The 25514-nt window shown below is 33.9% G+C and overlaps 2 protein-coding genes across 2 annotated transcripts in view; one reads left to right on the forward strand and one right to left on the reverse strand.

Moving 5' to 3' along the window:
* Positions 1–3702, reverse strand: part of LOC123555179 (uncharacterized) — a 202738-nt gene extending 199036 nt beyond the window's left edge. The window contains exon 1 of the mRNA XM_053547369.1: positions 3424–3702. The gene's annotated coding sequence lies outside the window, so the exon portion shown is untranslated. The remainder of the gene's footprint in view (positions 1–3423) is intronic.
* LOC123555138 (centrosomal protein of 63 kDa-like) overlaps positions 1–25514 on the forward strand; it is a 214065-nt gene that overhangs the window by 90865 nt on the left and 97686 nt on the right. The gene's annotated exons all lie outside the window — the stretch shown is intronic.

A 25514-nucleotide genomic window follows, 5' to 3' on the forward strand; every position in this document is an offset into this window, starting at 1 on the left:
ACACTGTAAGTTAAGTTGGTTATTACATCCTATAATGCATGCAGCCATTATAATCTCAGACACTATATGTTAAGTTGGTTATTACATCCTATAATGCATGCAGCCATTATAATCTCAGACACTGTATGTTAAGTTGGTTATTACACCCTATAATGCATGCAGCCATTATAATCTCAGACACTGTATGTTAATTTGGTTATTACACCCTATACTACATGCAGCCATTATAATCTGAGACACTGTATGTTAAGTTGGTTATTACATCCTATAATGCATGCAGCCATTATAATCTCAGACACTGTATGATAAGTTGGTTATTACATCCTATAATGCATGCAGCCATTAAAATCTCAGACACTGTATGTTAAGTTGGTTATTACATCCTATAATACATGCAGCCGTTATAATCTGAGACACTGTATGTTAAGTTGGTTATTACACCCTTTAATGCATGCAGCCATTATAATTTCAGACACTACGTTAAGTTGGCTATTACACCCTATAATGCTTTCAGCCATTATTGGTTATTACATCTTATAATACATGCAGCCATTATACTTTTAGACGTTGTAATACGTTAAGTTGGTTATTGCATCCTATAATTATGCATGCAGAAATTATAAAATCAGAAACAGTAATAAACAATGTTAAGTAGATTATTACGTCTGTGCAGTAACAAATTGATTGTTTTCACAAGCTTGCCATCAGTCTTCATTATTTCTGTGAAATTGGTCTGTAATTTTGCACAACTAAATAGCAGAGCTTTCAGACAAGTTGTTTGTTGCAGACTTCAAAATAGAATAATAGCAGTTCCTACTTGAATCACTGAATGGTAAATAGGTACTTGTCAGCATTATAATGTCCTTAAAAGGAAACTTCATTATGTTCTGTCATAGATGGAGAGACGTTTAATAAGTCGTTAGTACTGCGGTATTGCTTTTGATGATGATTTATTTATTTGTCTGTTTGGCATTGATCTATGTTTAAGGATAGATGAAAGAATTTACTTTCTTTCATTCAATTAAGACAGTCCATCTTGTATTCAGAAGCCAGCCAAGGGATCTCCACAACTTTAGGCTGCCTGGGTGACTGCTGTAGGCAAGTTTAACCTAGAAAAAAAGGTCAGTTTGCATAGTTAGATGACTGGCTGCTTAAGGCAAGTGGTTGCTTACTACAGGTGTCAGTTAAGGCACGTTCAATCATAGTCCATAAATATTAAAGCATAGTCCATAAAAAGAACTATAAAATTGATCAAATTATTACCCAAACTAACACAAAAATCCTTAAAGATTGCTGAGTGGATGTAAAAAAAAGAAGTTAGAAATGATTAATTATTTTAGGTTAATTATGAACAATTGTGCAATTCTGTCAACAAAAATTATATTATGGCAAACAGGTGAAAAATCCATATCATATCTTATCATATTATATTAATTTGCCTGCTGCAACAAATTTTGCAGGATATGTGATGCATTAATCTGTTCCATCATTTTTGCTAAGGCCATCATTAAAAAAACACCATTTGTTTCTGGTAACTTGAACAACCCATGAAAATCGCTGTGATCCAACTTTTTTTTTTCTGGCCAGTCAGATAAATAAAGTTTTCCCCTACATCATGATTATATGCCAAAACAAAAACAAAATTCCCTACCTACCTACCCACACAAAAAAACACTTCGGCATTACATTAACACAATTTTTAATTATTGCCTAAAAGAGTTTCTTTAAATACTGAACAAATAATATTTCTTTTAACACAGAGTAAAATATGCAATTTTCACCTAAAAATGATGTTTTAAAAAATCAATAAAGTGGTTTGTTAGAAAAGTGCAACAATACTTTCCTCTGACCTTAGAATAAGGGTTTATAAAAGGGAAAAAAACACAAGTACCCTCAGCTTTTTTGATGGTGTATGTATGTTGTTACGTTTGAAATAAGATATACCGGTATATATATTTCTTAATGTGTTACCTTGCTTTAAATAAAGATATTATCATTATTATTATTTTTATTATTATTTTAATATTTTCATTATTAATAATTATTATAGCTAATTAATGTATAAGACCTTTGTTACCTACTTAATCCAGTGGCAGTTGAGGCAATTTTAGGGAGATTTAACCCTTAGCCTGCTAAATTTCTATAATGGACTGGTCCATCTTCCAATTTGGGCAGTACCATTTATCATTTGAAGGGGTGTTTACTAAAAATTTACTGACTGAATAGCGAACAGTGTAGACCATGATCAGACTGCACGGATGTGCAGGCTGATCTTGGTCTGCACTGGTCGCAAAGGCAAAACCAATCGCCGCCAGCAGGCTAAGGGTTAATAAATGTTTAATTCGTTCTTTCTGGAAATAGTGTTAAGTCCAGTAATATATAAAATCTTAAGACAGTTGCAGGTGCAAAACTGTGAGTACTTAAATGGACTCCAGCAGCACAGCTTTCTTCTTTAATTTAAAGACAGTGCAATATGATATACACAAATACAGTTATAAGACATTGGGGAGATCCTGTATTGGTTTGTCAGACAGTGAATTTTATTTCTTGGAACTTACCTAATATTAAACTACCTTAGTGCTTTATTTAAGGAACTGTGTGTCTCTAGGTGTTGTCTGATGCATCATGGGACAGTGTAGTTGATTGGCACACAATTATTTCTTGTATAGAATCCTAAGGGTGATTCAGTAAGTGGGCTGGACATAAAAAGACTACAAATTTTCCAGTAGGAGAGAATGTAGATGATAATCTAGCATTAAAGTTTCATGTGATTGTTGAACATAAAACTGAAATCAGAAGCAGGATGTAAGGTTTTTGTAGTTAAAAATTAAATGAGTTTAACTTAGAGCATAATTATTGCAATGCAAAGGATTTTTTAGAGAGTTTTGGGGAGCTTATAACTCACAAACAGGTAACTTCATTAAGTTTGCTTAATGTTACATAAAATTATTACACATTTAACTTAAGTATATACTAAAACTTGACCATATACATTACAGTTTCTGTTGCTTTTGTTTGTTTATTGCATGCAACTTTTTTTTGGATATGTGTGGGGGGGAGGGGGTGCTACCAGTGGCAACTTTAATTAAGAAATAAATTAATAAACATTTTGCTGGACTTTGAATGTAAAGTGGTAGCTAACAAAATCTAACAACAGAGAGTTTTACCAATTGTTCAGTGTTGTAATATTCAAAATTCAGCACTGTCGATCCACAGACATAGTACATGGCTGCATGCTAAGAAACAATTGCACACATGCTATGCTGTAACTTTACTTAGTCTGATTTTCTCAGTCAGAAAAAAATACCAGCATCCAAGTCTTAGTGTAGAAAACTGTGATTTATTGTCCTCTAAAATAGCTAGACTTTACCCATAATTATTGCTACTTGCTACTTTATCAATGTATTGCTAGAATTCACATACCTCGGAATATATGTTTTTCCTCGGAATCAGTCCACTGATTTTACTGCTAAATTGCACTTCACAATGTTATTCATTATAATCCACTAAAATTGCACTAAAATTGTTTGAAACACCATTTACAATTGCACTGAAAAAGTTATATAGCACATTATCTCCACATGCTGTCTTGTGAAAACCTCGCCTCTTTGATACTAGCAAATTATTGCTAAAGTTAATCCAACAAAAAGTAGTATATTATTTGAGAAAATATCAAAATTATTTTGTGTAAAACCAAAAGGGAATGATAGAAAACTACAGCATTGGATGATGGGATATATTACCCAGGTATCATTGTGAAGTAGGTTATAAACTCCTCCCAGATTGAAGAGTATTGTAAATTTTCCAGTAATACTATGACAGCAGACAGTGAGGAATTCAATTGGGTTTTTGAAAATTTTTTGGATTCTGTCAATGTGCTATCAGAGAGGAGTGTTTATAACAGTATATTTACAGAAGTTTATTATTATTGTGAATGGGTGATTACTGAGAGACTTAATGTGGTAATATTTTCAATGTTGTGAAAGTTTCTCTAAAATTATTTCTTTTATTGTGATTTTATCAGTTTTACTTATTATTGAGAAAATTCCTGCTGAGATATATTTTGAAGCTTTTGTAATGCTTTGAAGTGCTTTATATCAGATAATTTAACTTCATTAAGTAAAAGTGGTTTTATTGTTATTATAATTTTACTGCAGTTTTATTGGAATATCTCTCACAATATTATATAAATATAATGTTTATGTTTGCTGCTTCTTATATTGTAGATAAACTAGATGATGAATTCTAGGAAATACAAAATTTGACTGTTAAATTTATAGGAAAAGTTATTGTGGTTTATAAAGTTTATATTTTATTATAGTGATTATAAACTCATGCATTTGCAGTATGTAGAGAAAACAAAAATATCAAAATTAGATATTTTTTCTTTTATATAAATAAAAAGCAATGTTTATAACTGTACATGTATAATTTTAAAAAGAGTTATTTACGAATATAAATAAGGATCGGTTTACTAGCATTGCCATTGTTTTTAAAGCTACTTAAGCCCACTTTGGGTTGGGGCGATTTTTTTTTCAAAATTAGATATTTTTTCTTTATAAATAAAAAGCAACATTTTACTGTACATGTATAATTTCAAAGAGAGTTATTTACAAATAAATAAGTAGTTTATTACTCCCACACGATAATTTAAACAACAGTATGTTTATATTATCATTTGATTCTTATGGTTCTCATGCATTGCTGAACTCAAAAAGGTTTTCAATGATAGAACAGTTAAGTGCATACTGTAATGTCATACAAAAATATTTTCTTTATTGTAACGTTTTAATGAAGAAAAATCATAGTTATCAAACTTGTTATCGTTTGAGTTATCATGCGGAATTTATACTTGTACTGCAGTTGTATTGTAAGCTACTTGCCAATTTGGGTGAATTTTTTCAACATTTTCATTTCCACCCATGCATGTTTTGTATTGACATTAAAAAATTACTTTAAAAATGAGTAAATGTTGCTATATAAGATATCAGTAAAAATAATGTTGATTTTCTTCATGATATTTCAATAGCGTTGCTTTTGCACAATATTTTGGGCAATTTATTAGGATTTTTTTTGCAAAACTCATATGTCAGAAAGTTTTGTGTCACTCGTCACTTTCGCAGTCTCCCACAATTTATCGATTTTTGTGAGAAAACAGTTTTGGTGTAAAAAGTATGAGGTTCGTTTTAAGAAGACAAAAACAGCCGCAATGGGATTTTAAATCGGTAAAACAATAAGTTGTTTTTTACTGCCAGGATAATAGTATGCTTCTTTTAGATCGGAGTGTTCGAGCACAGTCAGAATTTAACGATGAAAAATGATGAAAATTTTTTTTCTTTTTGTTTCGGTGTAGTTGATCGAGCCTTTACTTTTTGCTTGTTTGATGTAACGTCAGAATTTAATAATATCAGAGTTTATTAACATCAGAATTTCTTAACATTTCAAAGAAGTGTCTTAAATAATACTATATCAAGATATATTGCAGCTGTTGTCGTTCCGTTCTGTTCAAACCAGGTTAATATTGATCCGACTGCAACTACGTTTTCTAAATTTTATATAGGACACTGACATTTTACGAACTTGCCAAATTTGAAAAACTTGTGATGTTTAAGTCATTTGCTACCTATATAATAGAATGTATTTGAACTATTGAAGCGAGCAGGTGCTTTGTGAAATTTAAGGAAGGCCAAAGACTCCCAGGGTTATACTGTTTATAGCATGTCTTTTGTTGGATGAAAATAGTTTTGAATGGCAACCTGCGGATACTGTAACTAATTTAAACAATACTTTACGTAAACAGCTTGATTTTTTTTCATGTTGTACCATATTTTATTGATTTGAATGATACAGGTAGGTCTAATTAAGAATTTGCCATTTGTTAAAAGTATACTTACAACTGTTATAAATATTATGTCAAAATGCAGCGGAATTTGATTTTTTTTATCTGATTATTTAGTTAATGACGTGACTTTAAAACTGATACTCGTCATCATTAACCTTTGTTCTAAATTCCTAAAAATTGGACTGGTCCATCATTCAGTTTTGGCGCCACCACTTATTATTTGAAGGGGTGTTCACTGAAAATTTACTGACTGAATACTGACCTGAGTGCAGACTATGATCCGCCTGCATGGATGTGCAGGCTGATCTTGGTCTTCACGGGCCGCAAAGGCAGAATCATATGCCGTTAACAGGCTAAAGGTTGTAATCAATCTTGCATGATTTTAAAGTATATTCTAAAAAAATTGTCCACAGTGATACCCAATTTACATGCGTAACTTTAATTAATACCAACTTAACCAGCTCTTCTGCTATTTTAAAAAATGTTGCGTATTTAATTAAAAGAACAAAAGATACTTTTTTTTCCCTCAATGACTGTTTTCTAATTAAAATAAAAATGTAATTAACAGGAATAAAACTGAGATTAACTTCACTGTCATATAAGAGAGAGTGGTATAAAATGTTAATGAAAGGTTCTAAAACTATCAATTGCAGGAAACTGGGAAAATAAATTGCTTTGAAGTACTGTGAGGAAAAGTGCTTGATTACAAAAGTACAAGAAAATTGACAGTAATTTTAGGAACTGTACAGGAAAAGTGACTGTTTATCAGAGCTTTAAAGTACAAAAAAAGTGACTGTTTACATTAACTGTAAGGGAAAAGTGACTGTTTATCAAAGGTTTTTAAGAACAGGAAAACTGACTGTTTATCAGATGTTATAAGTACAAGAAAAGTGACTGTTTATCAAATGTTTTAAGTAACAAGAAAAGGACTGTTTACATTAACCATACAGGAAAAGTGACTGTTTATCAAAGGTTTTATGTACAGGAAAAGTGACTGATTATCAAATGTTTTATGTACAGGAAAACTGACTGTTTATCAAAGGTTTAAAGTACAAGAAAAGTGACTGTTTACATTAACTGTACAGGAAAAGTGACTGTTTATCAAAGGTTTTTAAGTACAGGAAAAGTGACTGTTTATCAAAGGTTTAAAGTACAAGAAAAGTGACTGTTTACATTAACTGTACAGGAAAAGTGACTGTTTATCAAAGGTTTTTAAGTACAGGGAAAATGACTGTTTATCATATGTTATAAGTACAAGAAAAGTGACTGTTTATCAAATGTTTTAAGTACAAGAAAAGGTCTGTTTGCATTAACTGTACAGGAAAAGTGACTGATTATCAAGTGTTTTAAGTACAAGAAAAGTGACTGTTTACATTAACTGTACAGGAAAAGTGACTGTTTATCAGATGTTTTAAGTACAAGAAAAGTGACTGTTTACATTAACTGTACAAGAAAAGTGACTGTTATTGTTTACATTACTGTTATTGTTTACATGTCCTAAGTACAGGAAAAGTGACTGTTTATCAGATGTTTTAAGTACAGGAAAAGTGACTGTTTACATTAACTGTACAAGAAAAGTGACTGTTATTGTTTACATTACTGTTTTTGTTTACATGTCCTAAGTACAGGAAAACTGACTGTTTATAAGATGTTTTAAGTACAAGAAAAGTGACTGTTTACATTAACTGTACAAGTGACTGTTATTGTTTACATTACTGTTATTGTTTACATGTCCTAAGTACAGGAAAACTGACTGTTTATCAAATGTTTTAAGTACAGGAAAAGTGACTGTTTATCAAGTGTTATAAGTACAGGAAAAGTTACTGTTCATCAAGTGTTTTAAGTGCAAGAAAACACTAACTGCAAAGGAAAAGTGACTGTTTATCAAATGTTATAAGTACAGGAAAAACTGACTGTTTATATTAACTCTGCTGGAAATGTGAATGTTTACCAGATAACGTTATAGGTACAGGAAAAGTGACTGTTTACCAGATGTTATAGGTACAGGAAAAGTGACAGTTTATAACTGTACAGGGACAGCGAATGTTTATATTTACTGTACAGGAATAATGAAGTTTATTTGAAGTTGATATGAGTATAGTAAAAGTGTATGGTTAACTCAAATGCTGTAGACACCGGAAAAGTGACTGGTTAATTGTGTTGCTATAGACACAGGAAAAGTTCCAGTTCATCAGCTAAATTAACCTCAGTGTTGAGAGGCCCTTTATCAATACAGGTATTTTTTTAATTGTCTAAAGCTAAAATAAAAAAATAAATTGCTGCTTTTGTCTTAATCATCTTAGGTGAGGTAAAAATAAATTTGATCTTCGTAATAAGTCCTGAATTTTGATGGGAAGAAGCTGCATTCTACTTTGTTTCAGATCAAAAGGAAAAAACAACTTTTCCTTAATTTTCATACAATAATCAGTTATTATATGCCCCTGCTTAAACATTTCAAAGAGTTACACACCTTGCATAAACATTTTAAGGAGTTACACACATTGCACAAACTTTTCAAAGCGGCATAAACCTTTCCATATATATACATTTTAAAACATTATACACCTTGCATAAACATGTCATGGAGTTATGTGCCCCTGCATAAACATTTCAAGGTGTTGTTCACCCTTGCGATAGTACCTGAAGTTAATCATTCAGCCCAGCAAAACATCTCGAGGAGTTATATACCTCTGCATAAACATTTCAAAGAGTTACACACCCTGCATAAACATTTCAAAGAGTTACACACCCTGCATAAACATTTCAAAGAGTTACACACCCTGCATAAACATAGTTATACACCCTGCATAAACATTTCAAAGAGTTATACACCCTGCATAAACATTTCAAAGAGTTATACACCCTGCATAAACATTTCAAAGAATTATACACCCTGCATAAACATTTCAAAGAGTTATACACCCTGCATAAACATTTCAAAGAGTAACACATCCTGCATTAACATTTTAAAGAGTTACATGCCCTGCGTAAACATTTCAGAGTAACACACGATTAATTCATAAACATTTTAAAATATTTTTTTTCTATTCTAGATACTTGCAACTGCAGCGCAGTCATTAGCAACGTTTATTGTTGCAACATTCTTTCATGTCATACCTAGGCATAACTCCAGCATTCTGAGCTCCTTGCGCTGAAAAAGCATTTGTATTCAAGAAAATGTATTTCATTGTTTAAAAATACTCGTATACTTCAAGACTTCAGTTTTTGCTTTTACATGACTGTATGTAATGCTTTATGAAAATATAGGGCTAGAAATTAATTTCCTTAATTGTCTTCACCTGATCATATAGGGGGCTCCATGGCTTGAGTGGTTAAGGTGGCTTACTTTGAACCACTTACCCTCACTGATATGGGTTCAAGCCTCGCTTGAGGCCTTGAATTCTTCACGTCAGGAAGCCATCAAGCTGGTTTAGGAAGGTTGGTGATCCTACCTGCTTGTGATGAAATAATGCACAGATGGGCACTTAAAGGTCTTCCTTCACCATCAAAGCATGAAAGTCTCCATTTGACCTATAATTGTGTTTAACAGGTGCTGTGTTAACCCCAACAACCTCATCTGTTCATATGGCCTATAACAAAGTTTATATGCTTCGATCTCCTAATACCATTTTGCGAAACAAAATTTCATTAGTTTTCGAAGACTTAATTTTTCCTTTTATATATTGCATAATTTCAGGTGACTTGAAACTTAACATACTTTTCCAATGTGATTATCTGATAAGCAGTGCACAGGTTCAGTAACTCTATTTTTTCTTTTATGTTATGTCCCATGTTGAGGTTTGTACGCAATCTGGTATAATCTCATTTAAAGTCTCATAAGGCTTTAAATTTTATTCAAAAAACAGAAGAAATAGCTGTTCTAAAAGAGAGTATGCATAACTACATGGTCAGGAAAGCACTACTTTTAATATTGCACATGAACTTTAAAGTGGTCAGAGCCATAAAGGGAGGTAATTAAAACTATGAATTCAATAATTTTTTCTACTGTGTGGATCTGATACTCAGACTTTTGACAAATATTTGAGAAAACAATTGTAGTAAATAGGATTTAACAAGAAATAATTACATTTTATGGTGATATGGTGAAAAACATGGCTGGTACTTTAAAATAAAATGTTGAGGGCCTTAATAATCCCCCTTATTAAGAAAATATCAGATGTTGTGAAGGTAATGAAAGAGAGAAATAAATATTTCAAATATTAAGGTGCATATTTCAGCATTGATTTTAAGGTATTGGACATGTATTGGCAGTCTGAAATTTCTACTCGATTTCATATTCTTGTCTGTTATTTCGGAATTTGTCAGCTCATAGGAGCAGTCGTTTCCTTAAGAACCATAGAATGCCGATATCAAATACTGAGAAAACAATTTAAACTGAATGGAAATTACTGATAGTCATTTCAAGTACACTACCTTAAAGTAAAAGATTAGACATCAGTGAATAGCAATTAGTAACCTGAAAATAAAAAAAATCAATTAAATGACTTTTTATATTCATTGAATGTCAGCTATTAAATGATTACCTTTGATGTTTTTCATGTCAAGCTAAAATTGTTCTTTGGCAATGGCTAATGTGATTTCAGTGAAAGCTTTAACACAAGCACTGGGTTTAAAGCAATGTATTTTAGGCTGATAGCCTACCTGGTGTATGGATAAGACATTTATGATGAATTTTTATAGGAGCTTGTCAGACAAGGTAGAACAGTTGTTAAATACTGAATATATATTCCTGCAGAATTGATCGCTATCTCCAGATAGTGGCTTATCATGGAATGCACTTGCATAAATGTATAGATCTCTATACCGTCTGTAACTATGCTATAATGCCAGATTGGAATTGTTTAGAAATGAAACCATGTCAGATGTAATGTTTTTTGTTAGCAATTCAAAGATTTTCAAGTGTTTTACAACAAGCACAATACCCTCCCCCCTCCCCCCCCTCAACCCCCCAGCCTTCTCCTCTTTTCTTTACAGAAAATTTATATATTATTAATTTTAAGTTTTCAAGGACTAGTGAAAAACAAGAAGGAGATACTTATAAAAAATCTTACAACAAAACAACAAAAAAGGTGTAATTTATCATGTTTCAGTTTTGTCCAGTCTGTGACAGCAATTGAATAAGAAGCTATTGGAACTGACTTTGTTAAGTTAACCCTTAGCCTGCTAAATTTCTAAAATGGACTGTTCCGTCATTCAGTTTGGGCAATACCATTTATTATTCGAAGGGGTGTTCACTGAAAATTTACTAACTGAAAAGCGAACAGTGCAGACCGTGCAGGCTGATCTTGGTCTGCACTGGTCGCAAAGGCAAAACCAATCGCCGCCAGCAGGCTAAGGGTTAAATAAAGATGTCACCCAAGATATACAAACAGAGACAAGAGCTTTACCTTTATGTAAAAGATGACAAAGACTTTCACAATACTGTGAAATCATTAATATTCGTGGGGGATTAATTTTCGTGGATTTCGTGGTTGAGTCAATCCACGATATTTAATCTAACGAACAAGTAAAATCCTATTCATTTTATGTTCAAAAGTTGAAATCCACAAATTTATATCCCCACAAAATTGCCATTTTGACCAAAACCACAAAATTTTATGCCCACGAAATTAAATTATTTTACAGTACTCTATTTTGGGCAGGTACTGTACACTGGCAGCCCTTTTGATTTTAAGACACTTGCTGCAGTTTCTTGTTAAGTGAGAGATGGAGCAAAAATTTCCCAGTAGTAGAACTTGTTCAAACTTTGTATATGAAAACAATTTCATTTTAGAAACAGACAATAGAAAAACAATAGGTCACCATGCTTGTTTATGAGTTATCTGGCCTTAAAACTAGATTTTTCTTCAAACTTGCATATTCAAGGGCAGATAACTCCTGAACAAGCGTGGTGACCTTTGATTTTTTAGCTCACCTGAGCACGAAGTGCTCAAAGGTGAGCTTTAGTGATCACCCTGTGTCCGGCGTCCGTCGTCCGTCCGTCCGTCCGTCGTCAACAATTTGACTGTTAACACTCTAGAGGTCACATTTTTGGCCCAATCTTAATGAAACTTGGTCAGAATGTTACCCTCCATAAAATCTTGGACCAGTTCGATATTGGGTCATCTGGGTTCAAAAACTAGGTCACCAGGTCAAATCAAAGGAAAAGCTTGTTAACACTCTAGAGGTCACAATTTTGACCCAATCTTAATGAAACTTGGTCAGAATGTTACCCTCCATAAAGTCTTGGACGACTTCGATATTGGGTCATCTGGGGTCAGAAACTAGGTCACCAGGTCAAATCAAAGGAAAAGCTTGTTAACACTCTAGAGGTCACATTTTTGGCCCAATCTTAATGAAACTTGGTCAGAATGTTACCCTCCATAAAATCTTGGATGAGTTCGATATTGGGTCATCTGGGGTCAAAAACTAGGTCAGCAGGTCAAATCAAAGGAAAAGCTTGTTAACACTCTAGAGGTCACAATTTTGGCCCAATCTTAATGAAACTTAGTCAGAATGTTATCATTAAAAAAGTCTTGGACGAGTTTGATATTGGGTCATCTGGGGTCAAAAAGTAGGTCACCAGGTCAAATCAAAGGAAAAGCTTGTTAACACTGTAGAGGCTGCATTTATGACTGTATCTTCATGAAACTTGGTCAAAATGTTAATCTTGATGATCTTAAACTCCAGTTTGAATCTGGGTCATGTAGGATTAAAAACTAGATCACCTGGTCAAATCAAAGGAAAAGCTAGTTAACACTGTAGAGGCCACCTTTATGACCATATCTTAATGAAACTTGGTCAGAATGTTTATCTTGATGCTCTTTAGGTCAAGTTTAAACCTGGGTTAGCTTCGGTCAAAAACTAGGTCACTAGGTTAAATCAAAGGAAAAGCTTGTTAACACTGTAGAGGCCACATTTATGACTATATCTTCATGAAACTTAGTCAGAATATTAAACTTGATGATCTTTAGGTCAAGTTCGAATCTGGGTCATGTTGGGTCAAGAATTAGGTCATGGGGGCAAATCAAAGGAAAAGCTTGTTAACACTCTAGAGGCCACATTTATGACTGTATCTTCATGAAACTTAGAATGTTAAACTTGATGATCTTTAGGTCAAGTTCGAATCTGGGTCATGTTGGGTCAAAAACTAGGTCACGGGGTCAAATCAAAAGAAAAGCTAGTTAACACTGTAGAGGCCACATTTATGAACATATCTTCATGAAACTTGGTCAGAATGTTAATCTTGATGATCTTTAGGTCAATAGGTCAGGTGAGCGATACAGGGCCTTCATGGCCCTCTTGTTTCATAATTCTGTTTCTTACATGACACTGTGTTTATGACACAAAATATGTACAAATTCTATTATTTGGAATTTTTTAGCTCACCTGAGCTCGAAGTGCTGAAAGGTGAGCTTTTGTGATCGCCCTGTGTCCGTCGTCGCCGTCAACAGTTTGACTGTTAACACTCTAGAGGTCACATTTTTGGCCCAGTCTTAATGAAACTTGGTCAGAATGTTACCCTTAATAAAATCTTGGACGAGTTCGATATTGGGTCATCTGGAGTCAAAAACTAGGTCACCAGGTCAAATCAAAGGAAAGGCTTGTTAACACTCTAGAGGTCACAATTTTGGCCCAATTTTGATGAAACTTGATCAGAATGTTACCCTCAATAAAATCTTGGACGAGTTCGATATTGGGTTATCTTGGGTTAAAAACTAGGTCACCAGGTCAGATCAAAGGAAAAGCTTGTTAACACTGTAGAGGCCGCATTTATGACTGTATCTTCATGAAACTTGGTCAAAATGTTAATCTTGATGATCTATAGCTCAAGTTCAAATCTAGGTTAGGTGGGGTCAAAAACTAGGTCACCAGGTCAAATCAAAGGAAAAGCTTGTTAACACTCAGAATGTTAATATTGATGATCTTAAGGTCCAGTTTGAATCTGGGTCATGTAGGATCAAAAACTAGGTCACTAGGTCAAATCAAAGGAAAAGCTAGTTTACGCTGTAGAGGCCACATTTATGACCATATCTTAATGAAACTTGGTCAAAATGTTAATCTTGATGATCTATATGATAGCTCAAGTTCAAATCCAGGTTAGGTGGAGTCAAAAACTAGGCCACCAGATCAAATCAAAGGAAAAGCTTGTTAACACTCTAGAGGCCATATTTATGACTGTATCTTCATGAAACTAAGTCAGAATGTTAAACTTGATGATCTTTAAGATAAATTCGAATCTGGGTCATGTCGGGTCAAAAACTAGGTCACCGGGTCAAATCAAAGGAAAAGCTAGTTAACACTTTGAGGCCACATTTATGACCATATCTTGATGAAACTTGGTCAGAATGTTAATCTTGATGATCTTTAGGTCAAGTTTAAATCTAGGTCAGGTGGGGTCAAAAACTAGGTCACTAGGTCAAATCAAAGGAAAAGCTTGTTAACACTCTAGAGGCCACATTTATGACTGTATCTTCATGAAACTTAGTCAGAATGTTAAACTTGATGATCTTTAGGTCAAGTTCGAATCTTGGTCATGTCGGGTCAAAAACTAGGTCACGGTGTCAAATCAAAGGAATAGCTAGTTAACACTTTAGAGGCCACATTTATGACCATATCTTAATGAAACTTGGTCAGAATGTTAATCTTGATGATTTTTAGGTCAATAGGTCAGGTGAGCGATACAGGGCCTTCATGGCCCTCTTGTTTAATCAAAACTGCCGCATACTGAGTCCTTAAATTGTCAGTTATAACAACTGAATACCCCTTCATGGTAGGAAACTCAGTTCAGAAGAAGTTAGCGAATTAAGTAAATTGATGATTGTTTCACTGACCTAGCTTCTCTATTAGTTCTAGGCTGTAAGGACATTGATTGTCTGCAATTTTTTTTTTGTCTGAAGAGAAAATATATACTAGTAATTAATTGCTTTCATATTTAGACAAGAAATCAGATCAGTTTCTGTGAGACCTAACAATAACATTTATCTTGACTTATATATATACTGTTGAAACTTAGGTAGAGCTATCTCAAATTCCATAAGGGATCTAGGGTTTTAATTTGAGATAACCGAAATTTGAATTAAAGTGATGCTGAATGTGTTTTCTGTGTGCTACTTGAAAATGTCTTTGAGGTAGCTGGAATTTTGAGATAAGCTGGTTCGAGAAATCAAGTTTCAGCTATATATATATAGAGAGAGAGATTTTGTAACTGGTTTGTTTGCATTAAATTTCATGGATTGGCTCAGCCACAGAATCCATGAAAATCAGTCTCCCAATGAATATAAATGAGTTCACAGAAAATAAAGGAGATAGACCAGTTTTGCAGATGTAACTACAGCACTTTGAAGGAGATAGATCAGTTTTGCAGTGAAATTTTACTGATCTGCAAGAAGACAGACCAGTTTTGCAGTGAACTTTTACTGATATGCAAAGAGATAGATCAATTTTGCAGTGAACTTTTACTGATCTGCAAGGAGATAGACCAGTTTTACAGTCAACTTTTACTGATCTTCAAGGAGATAGACCAGTTTTGCATTCAACTTTTAGTGGATGTAACTACAGCACATTGAAAAGAGAGACCAGCTTTGCAGTCAACTCTACAGCACCTTGGAGATATACCAGTTTATCAGTCAACTTTGATACAGCACCTTGAAGGAGATAGACCAGTTTTGCAGTCAACTTTTAGTGGATGTACCTACAGCATCTTGAAGGAGATAGACCAGTTTTGCTGTCAACTGAAGGAGATAGACCACTTTCACAGTCAACTGAAGGAGATAGACCAGTTTTACTTTTAGTGGATGTAACTACTGCACCTTGCTGCCTAATTATACCGCCTAGATTGCCCAGATTTATCACGCTAAACTAATGTAATAAACAATTACTCAAGTTTTATGAGGTTTCTTTATTAAACCAATTATAAGCATCTTCCATTTCTTGTATAACTTCTGGTATGTATCTAATAACCTAAAGCACGGAATTTAGGAGGGAGTTTCCGACAAATTCTCTGCGGGGGTCGGGGGGAACCTGCTATTTTAGAGAACATCTATGGAATTTCTATTGACATGTTATTTATGCTATCATATGGAACTTGTAAATCATAAGTTAAACTATGAATACAAAATTAAACAAAAGTTGGGGTAAATGTTTGAATAGAAAAATGTATGCAGACAGTTTTACTGATCTTGTTTTGTTCTACATAAGTAATAATTAACTCTACAACAGAAATTACTTACGGAAAATACTGAACAAGTGCTCTAAAAATTTTTGTTTGTCATATAGGCGAATTTTGTTTGCCCGTACTCAGATAATTGAAACTTTACTCTTCGCTCAAACTCATGGTCAAGTCCTGGCAAAATCCCTACATAATGTATTATGTTCTATGGCTTGAACTACTGGTAGCTTGAACAAATTTTGCTGGTCCGGTTCAGTTCAAGTGAATGGTCCGGTTTAGTTCGAGGGAATGGTCCGGTTCAGTTCGAGTGAATGGTCCGGTTCAGTTCGAGGGAATGGTCCGGTTCAGTTCGAGGGAATGGTCCGGTTCAGTTCGAGTGAATGGTCCGGTTCAGTTCGAGTGAATGGTCCGGTTCAGTTCGAGTGAATGGTCCGGTTCAGTTCGAGGGAATGGTCCAGTTCAGTTTGAGGGAATGATCCAGTTTGACTGTATTTCATAATTATAAGTTAACTTATCCAAGGTAAGAAATTCATTGACATTGGAATTCTGTTTTGTACCTGCCATTAAAAACATTATCTTAACCTTTCAAATATGATAATTTTAATGGTCTTTGAAAAAGTTACAGCTACTAAGTACATTCTTAAAACTTGTACTGTAATATAGGGCAAAGTGCTTTAAGTTTATTGCCATGAAACAAATATTAACAGGTTCGGTAACCCCATGAAAGTATTTTAATTGTCATTGTATTTAATGGGTGATGAAAATGCAGAAAAAAATTATTAATAACTGGCAATGAAAATCCCATTAAAACCATACAAATTACCTGTGTGTTTTTTGTTAATTGTTGACTATTTCCAGGTTTCTGGTGGAGTGAATTTGACTGGTTTAGTTTTCCAGATTTCTGTAATTTGACTGGTTATTAGTTTTCCAGATTTCTGTTGGAGAGTAATTTGACTGGTTATTTTTTCAAGATTTTTGTTTAAGTGTACTTTGACTGGTTACTTTTTCAAGATTTCTGTTTAAGTTTATTTGACTGGTTATTTTTTCAAGATTTCTGTTTGAATGTTATTTCACTGGTTATTTTTTCATGATTTCTGTTTGAGTGTAATATTTGACTGGTTATTTTTAGCTTCGTGCTCAGGTGAGCTTTTGTGACTGCCCAGTGTGTCCGTTGTCTGTCGTCCACCGGTTGTCCATTGTTAACATTTTAACTGTTCACACTCTAGAGGTTACAATTTTGGCCCAATCTTATTGAAACTTGGTCAGAATGTTACCCTCAATCAAATTTTGGACAAGTTCGATATTGGGTCATCTTGGGTCAGAAACTAGGTTACCAGGTCAAATTAAAGGAAAAGTTTGTTTACACTCTAGAGGCCACATTTTAGAGGCCACATTTATGACTGTATCTTCATGAAACTTGGTCAGAATGTTAATCTTGATGACCTCCAGTTTGAATCTGGGTCATGTAGGATCAAAAACTATGTCACCAGGTCAAATCAAAGGAAAAGCTAGTTAACACTGTAGAGGCCACATTTACGACCATTTCTTAATGAAACTTGATCAGAATGTTAATCTTGATGATCTATAGGTCAAGTTCAAATCTTGGTCAGGTGAGGTCAAAAACTAGGTCACTAGGTCAAATCAAAGGAAAGGCTTGTTAACAGTCTAGAGGCCACATTTATGACCGTATCTTCATGAAACTTAGAATGTTTATCTTGATGATCTTTATGTCAAGATTGAATCTGGCTCATGTGGGATCAAAAACTAGGTCACTGGGTCAAATCAAAGGAAAAACTAGTTAACACTTTAGAGGCCACATTTATGACCATATCTTAATGAAACTTGGTCAGAATGTTAATCTTGATGATCTTTAGGTCAATCGGTCAAGTGAGCAATACAGGCCGTTATGGCCTTCTTGTTTCAAGAATTCTATTTGAGTATAATTAGACTGGTTACTTTTTCAAGCTTTCTATTTGATTGTAAATTGACTGGCTGCTTTTTCAAGCTTTCTGTTTGATTGTAAATTGACTCGTTTCTTCTTTTTTTTTTCAAAGATAATCTATTAGAGTGTAATTTGATTGGTTATTTTTTCCATATTTCTAGTCAAGTTTTATTTGACTATAGTTTCTTTTTTAGTGTAATTTCAAATGAAATATTATATCTTGTCAGTATCATAAATTTGATGTAGTTAGGCACAGTATCTTAAATCAATGTACATGAAGTCAATGCACTTATAATAATATGATGTTGTTTTACCAAAAAATTAATCAACAAGAAAATAGATCAATTAACATGTCTGGAGCTGGCACTGTGTGCAAACTATAATATATGTAACATCCTTATAAGGATTTTTCAATTATTTTTAGAATGAAATAATTCAATTTCTTGCATACTGTTTTAGCAATTTATTATTTAATAACTAAATTTTGGGACACTTTATTTGCATGTCTGTTAAAACTGAGTTAGAATTTATTATCCGATTATTTCATTTTGTTTCAATTTTCTCTTTATTACGCAGAATGTCTAATTAGTGTTTAGTGCACCACAGCGTTTTCCAGCCAATTTCAGTTCTAAAGAAAGATAACTTTGGCAGTAAAGAAAATTATGAACATTATGTTTAATTTTTAGAAACCACAGGGACTTTAGACATGTCAGACAAAATTTCATAATAAGAATTATAAATTTTCTCATGAGTTTGAGTTTTTATTTTAACACTGTAAAAGTGGATAGGATGACTATCCTAAGTACTGAATAATTGAAATAAATTCAGTCTGGTTTTTATAATTTAAGACATTGCAGTTTGCTCTTACAGAAAAGATTTGTTTACACTGTGACTGTATGCCGCTTTAAAATATTTTAATTTCTTTTTTTTTTTCAGGGGAAATTTATTTGTAAAATGGCATGCAGCAAAGTACATAGCCTTTTATTATGAGCGTTCAATCTCATTTATGTGTGTGGTACTAATAGCTATATCGCGGCTGCCACATTTTTGCTAATGAATATAAAATATATTGATTCCTTAATTGTCAGTAATAATTACTTGTTTTCTCATGTATTTGTCATAGGTTTTGAATATTTGATTAAAATAATTGGATGTTTTAGTTTGATATTGAATCCAAAATGTTTTATTACCTCCCTTTATGGCTTTGACTACATATAATCAAAAGTAGTGCTTTTCTAACCGTGCAATATGCATTTCCTGAGTCTCTGGAGACTGCTACCTGTAAGATTTGAAAAAAAATCAATAGACCTTCTTGGACTTAAAAATGTCTGTCTGTTTGTCCATGCTCAAATGATAATTAATAATGTTTGAATGGCCGCCTTGAGTGTTTCCTCCATGGTAGAGCATGATGGCCTCAGTGTCACTCAGATGAACAATTTATTGTCATTTTCTCATGCTATGAAATCATGAAATCATTAAATTTTGTGGGCATAAAATTTTGTGGTTTTACCGATAATGGCTGTTTCGTTCAGATTATGAATTTTTGGATTAACATTTATGAACAGTTTCTCGTTTATTGGGATTTATTGTCATAGATCTTTATTAACCTTTACCCTTCTAAATTTCTTGAATGCACTGGTCCATCGTTCAGTGTGGGCAGTTCCATTTATTATTCGAAGGTGTGTTCACGGGAAATTTACTGCCTGAATAGCAAACAGTTGCAAACCGATCTTGGTCTGCACTGGTCACTTGGGCAGAATCACTTGCCGCCAGCAGATTAAAATTTTTTGCAGTTAAAATAAGTTGTATCTTCTCTATAAAAAAGAGAACATTTGAGCCGCGCTGTGAGAAAACCAAACATAGAGCATTTGTGACCAGCATGTGGATCCAGACCAGCCTGTGCATCCACGCAGTCTGGTCAGGATCCATGCTGTTCACTTTCAAAGCCTATTGCAGTGAGAGAAACCGTTAGCAAACGGCATGGATGCTGGTCTGGATCCATGCTGGGTGCAAGCGCACTATGTTGGTTTTCTCATGGTGAGGCTCATTTCTTACATTCGTACTTGTTTTGCTAATATTTCATGTTATGTACAAATCTGTTTGAACAAAGTTTTGGGTGATACCTTATAATGAGCCATATAGCTGTTCGCTATGAATTCATTGTTCTAAAATGTGTTAATTTACATGTATCTTTTATACAGTATGTATTTAATTACGGCAGAGTACTATTTGCATGAAATTAGAATATATAATATCTTTTGAGATGTTATTGCTTTGAGAATGAAAAATAGGTAACGTTTGTTGTCACGAGCCGGTTTCAATTGGTATAAAATGTAAATGATGCGTTAATGTTAATTTTTATGTTACAGATTTTAATTGTTATATTTTATTTATTAAGGTCATATGGCAACTCTCCAGCTTTGATGGTGGAGGAAGACCTAATAGGTGCCCCTTTGTCCATGATATTATACCCCCACAAAACGAAGATAGGGGGGCGGAGTATATAGGAGTTAGCTGGTCTGTCGGTCGGTCTGTTGGTCGGTCGGTCTGTCGGTCCGTTGGTTTTCATGGTTTCCGGATAATAACTCATGAAAAGCTTGACCGATTTAAATAATTTTTGGTACACAGATGTAACATCAGAAATTACAGGACAAGTTTGACTTTTGGATCTGTAGGTCAAAGGTCAAGGTCATAGTGACTCAGAACAGTGAACGGTTTCCGGATGATAACTTGAGAACCCTATGGTCTAGGATCATAATTGTTTGTACACAGGTGTAACATGATAAAATACATTCTCGCATACCAGAGGTCTACCGTGGTTCCCTGGATGAACCTCTGGCACATTTCGCCGATATTTGTGGTTTTGTTACATTACAGGTAAAACGTTTCAGCCAATCAGCGTCGTTTCGCGACAAAATGTAGCGAACCAATCAAAATCGTCCGTGAAAAGCGTGACCGCGTCCTTTCGTATCGATGCCGACTTACGAGGAATATTATTATTTCTTCAGGTAAATTTCTTAACATGGAATAACAGAAATAAATCTTTATTAATCGCAATCATGGAATATCGCCTTTATCCATCGTTAGCAACTACCTTGCTTACATATTATTTGAAATTTCAATTCGACGTGCCCAATATAGTGGCGAACATTGATTGGCTGACACTTCTCCCGATAGTAATTACGAGTGCGCATGCTCACCAAATAAACGACAGAATTAAATCAGAGGTTCGTCTCGGGATTTTGACGAACATCTGATGGATGAGAATGGATAAAATACAGGTCAAGATCGACTTTGGGGTCAGTTTGTCAAAGGTCAAGGTAACAGTGACCCTGAACAGTAAAACAGTTTCCGGATGATAACTTGAGAACGTATGGGCCTAGGATCATAAATTTTGGTACACAGGTGTAACATCATGAAATACAGGTCAAGTTTGACTTTGAGGTCAGTAGGTCAAAGGTCAGTGTCACAGTGACTTGGAACAGTTAAATGGTTTCCGGATGATAACTTGAGAACGCTTGGGACAAGGATCATAATTTTTTGTACACTGGTGTAACATGATAAAACACAGGTCAGGTTCGACTTTGAAGTTAATAGGTCAGAGTTCAAGGTCATAATGAGACAAAACAGTTAAACGGTTTCTGGATGATTACTTGATAAGCTTGGGCCGAGATCATGAAACTTCACAGGGAGGTTGATCATGACCAGCAGATGACCTGTATTGATTTTGAGGTCAGTAGGTCAAACGTCAAGCAAGTTCAGCTTTGACATTGACTTAGTTCTGTGACAAAGCCATATTGTGGGGCTATATTTCGTCACTCCTGTGACAACTCTAGTTTCATCATGGTTGGGTACCACAGACCTTCCATAACCCATCTAGATGACTTCTTCACTTGAAGAATTAAATCAATTTTCTTACATCTTCAATATTCTGCCATCTCCTGTCTGACGCAAGAAATATACATTTAAAAATAACAAAAAAATTGCAGCAGTTTTTTTTTTTATTTTTCATTTATGTTACTCATATTGTTTTTAAACAGTATTTAATTTCATTTTAATATACTGGTGAATTAAATAGTAATTAAATATTTATCAATCATTAGTATAGATAATATTGAATTAATGTGTTTAACGGTAAATGACCATCAAGACATAGCTATGTTACCACAGTTGTACTGCCATAATGGGTTAACAAGCAGTTGGACGCCAAAAAACAATCGGAGACAGGTCTTCTAAATACCTCTGTCAAAATTCAATTGAATATTGACCTGGGTTAATTTTAATTACCTAAAATTTCAATGTCACTGACATTGGTTCTTGTATTGTATCATTTATTTATTAAATTCAATAACAACAGTTAAATTTAATCAATTATTTAATGTTATGAATTTATAGTGACATTCTGGCTAAAATTGCTCAGTTGAAAGGTAAAACACTTTTTAGATTTTAGATTTTAAGTATTAATTTTTTTTTGTTTTATTGTATACTGTACTAAGTCATATAGACTATAATAGCTTCTATGACTTTTTCTTTATTGTTGATTGTGTTGCAAATAAAGTTCCAATAACACAGAATAAAAAGGGATTGGTTGGGGTGGGGGATTGGAGAAGCTAGGGAGGGGTTGGGTCCAATTATCAAACAATATGTTCAGATATAAGGTAGTGGACCTGAAATGACACTCGTTATTGTCATGTGATTACGTTTTCTTGTTAAACGATTTGGTATTCTTTGGACTTACAAAATTAATGTAGCTCAACACGCATTATGGCTAAAATTCCTTAATTTTAAGCCTGCTGATTTGTTGCCTTTGTGACCATTGCAGACCAAGGTCAGTTCGTGCAGGTTGGTCATGATGTGCACTGTACGCTTATGATTCAGTCTGTAAATTTTCAGTGAACACCCCTTCAAATAATAAATAGTACTGCCCGAATTGAATGATGGACAAGTCTATTATAGAAATTTAGCAGGGAAAAGGTTGAGAAAAAAGAACAAAGAATGCTGAAAGCACCCTTATGAAAAACCTTCCCTATTGTCAGTGTGTGGTCAGTTTATGTCCAGTGTGTTTCCAGTCAATAATACTCTAAAATCCAGTTACTTGCCAGCCTATTTCCAGAGCTGACAATAAACTGATCCAGTGTGTTGCCACTGAATAACCATCATGTGTCCATGTGCTTGTCAGCTGATTTCCAGACCTGAAAACCAGCTGTAAAATTTAACTTCCAGTCTGCTGTCAGTTTATATACAGTTTGTTGACAGTGATGTTTGTAATGACGTTTTAACAAAATTTCATTGATTTTTCATATAAAACTATTTGAAGGAGCTAAATTATATAGAGGTATCTGGAAATAAACACTGACAACAATCTGGCAACAAACTGGTATGCAATGTCAATCTGGCAACACACTGGATACACAACTGACAACAAGCGGCTTTTTGGACTTTCCAGTCTGTTGTTCTTGTATTGTCAGTGCACAGCCAGTCAACTGGAAATATTTTTCTGACAACACACTGGCATATTGCCAGTGTGTTGTCATTGTATTGTCAGTGTATAGTCAGTCACAACATGCCAGGCTCTCTTACATGGACAAGAGAAACACTTTAGCAAACTATCATTATTTAAAGTTTTAACTAAATTCCTTTATGCAGTACAAAGTTATGAGCACTTATACATTAGTGTTTTTTTATTTTGGGTTTTAACGCCGTTTTTCAACAGTATTTCAGTCATGTAACAGCGGGTATACATTAGTGTGGCAGATTGACTAGTTTTGTTTGTTTGTTTTGGGTTTAATGCTGTTTTTCAACAGTATTTCAGTCATGTAACAGGGGGCAGTTAACCTAACCAGTGTTCCTGAATTCTGTACCAGTATAAACCTGTTCTCTGTAAGTAACTGCCAACTTCCCCACATGAATCAGAGGTGGATGACTAATGATTTCAGACACAATGTCATTTATCAAATAGTCACAGAGAACATAAGCCCCGTCCTAAGATCGAACTCGCGACCCCATGATCCGTAGATCGACGCTCTACCTACTGAGCTAAAGATGGACTAGTATCCCAATATATCGCTTACTACTCAGTGTTACTAATTTTTTTTATTTCCCCCTAGGAAAATTGTCTTTATTACCATTGTATTGTCATAGCATTGTCAGTGTATGGGAAGTTTGTTTCCAGTTTAGTATCAGTATATATTTTTTTCTATTTATCCTTATTAATGTTTAATATGAATTTTAATGTGACTTAAAACCTTCATTTGCTTGGGACTCAATTTTAATACCAATTAAGATCTGCAATATTTCAGTTATCAATAATATAATATTGAAACCAAAGGAAATTTGACAAAGATTATGGTAAATCTGCAAGTTTAATTTTACAGGGTAGTGAAAATACATGACTTTTAAAATTTCTGTATCTGTTTAGCAAAAATACTTGTTGCGGACGGAATCTGTGTTACAATGAAAACAAGTAACTGTAAAATGATGAAAAAGTACCTTTACAATGTGCCCATCAGTGCTGGAAAACAATTGAAAACTGAAAATAGTTTTGGAGGGAAAAATGCAACACTTGGCCATTTTGATAAGGTGTCTTGTAATATTTGTTTTGCTGTGAAAATTGCTAAGATGGGTATATTGCCAGTGTATTGCCATTGTGTGGCCAGTGCATTGGCAGAATCTGCTCTGAGTAAATTTATATGCAATGTACTGTCAGACAGACAGAAAATCCATACAATATTGTCACTTATGTAATTTTTATCTCTATTATTCAAAGAATAGAAGTTACTGGACATGCCCCTATGGTTTTTTTTTTTTTTTTTTTTTTTTTTTACAAAATTATAGATTGAAACTAATTACACACTTGTTCAATGTCATGACCTGACATGTACTAAGCAGGTCCCATAACTATACTTTTTTCCAAAATTAAGCCCCTTTTTCCACATAGCATTTTTTGCTTAAGTTTTTGTATGCAAGCTGGTATCTCAGTACTCATTCAATTCGATTATAGAAATTATGTTTTTTATTTCCAGTTTCTTGCCATTTTCCTGCCAGATTTCTTCCAGACACTGGAAACAAGCTGACAATATTGTCAGTGTGTTTACATGCTGATTGTTATGAGCCAGTTTATTGTCATATAGTTTGCAGATTATTCCCAGAAACTGGAAATAATATGGAAATAGTGTCCATATTATTTTCAGCTAAACTTTTTTTCTTGGAAGTTTGTTCCCATATAGGAGTCAGATTATTTCCAGTTACCTTTTTTTTTTGACAGACTGTTGCCAGATCATTGACAGTTACCTTGCAGCTTAATGCCAGCTTGTTTCCATATTTCATTTTCATAAGGGCACATACAGAAACTACATAATTTTCCTATCTGCATGCAATATAGTCACCACTACCTTTTCTACATAATTGTTTTATTTTCCTAGGCAGATCCTGTGAGGTGATTTTGTACAAATATATTATACAATGTTCTTGCACAGGACATGTTGAACTACTATAGATTGGAGAAAGAACATTGATAGCTGTGAATATTTAGGGAAAGCCAGGTGTTGGTATTGAATTTT

This window comes from Mercenaria mercenaria, chromosome 7 (genome assembly GCF_021730395.1).
Source record: "Mercenaria mercenaria strain notata chromosome 7, MADL_Memer_1, whole genome shotgun sequence".
Classification (NCBI taxonomy): domain Eukaryota; kingdom Metazoa; phylum Mollusca; class Bivalvia; order Venerida; family Veneridae; genus Mercenaria; species Mercenaria mercenaria.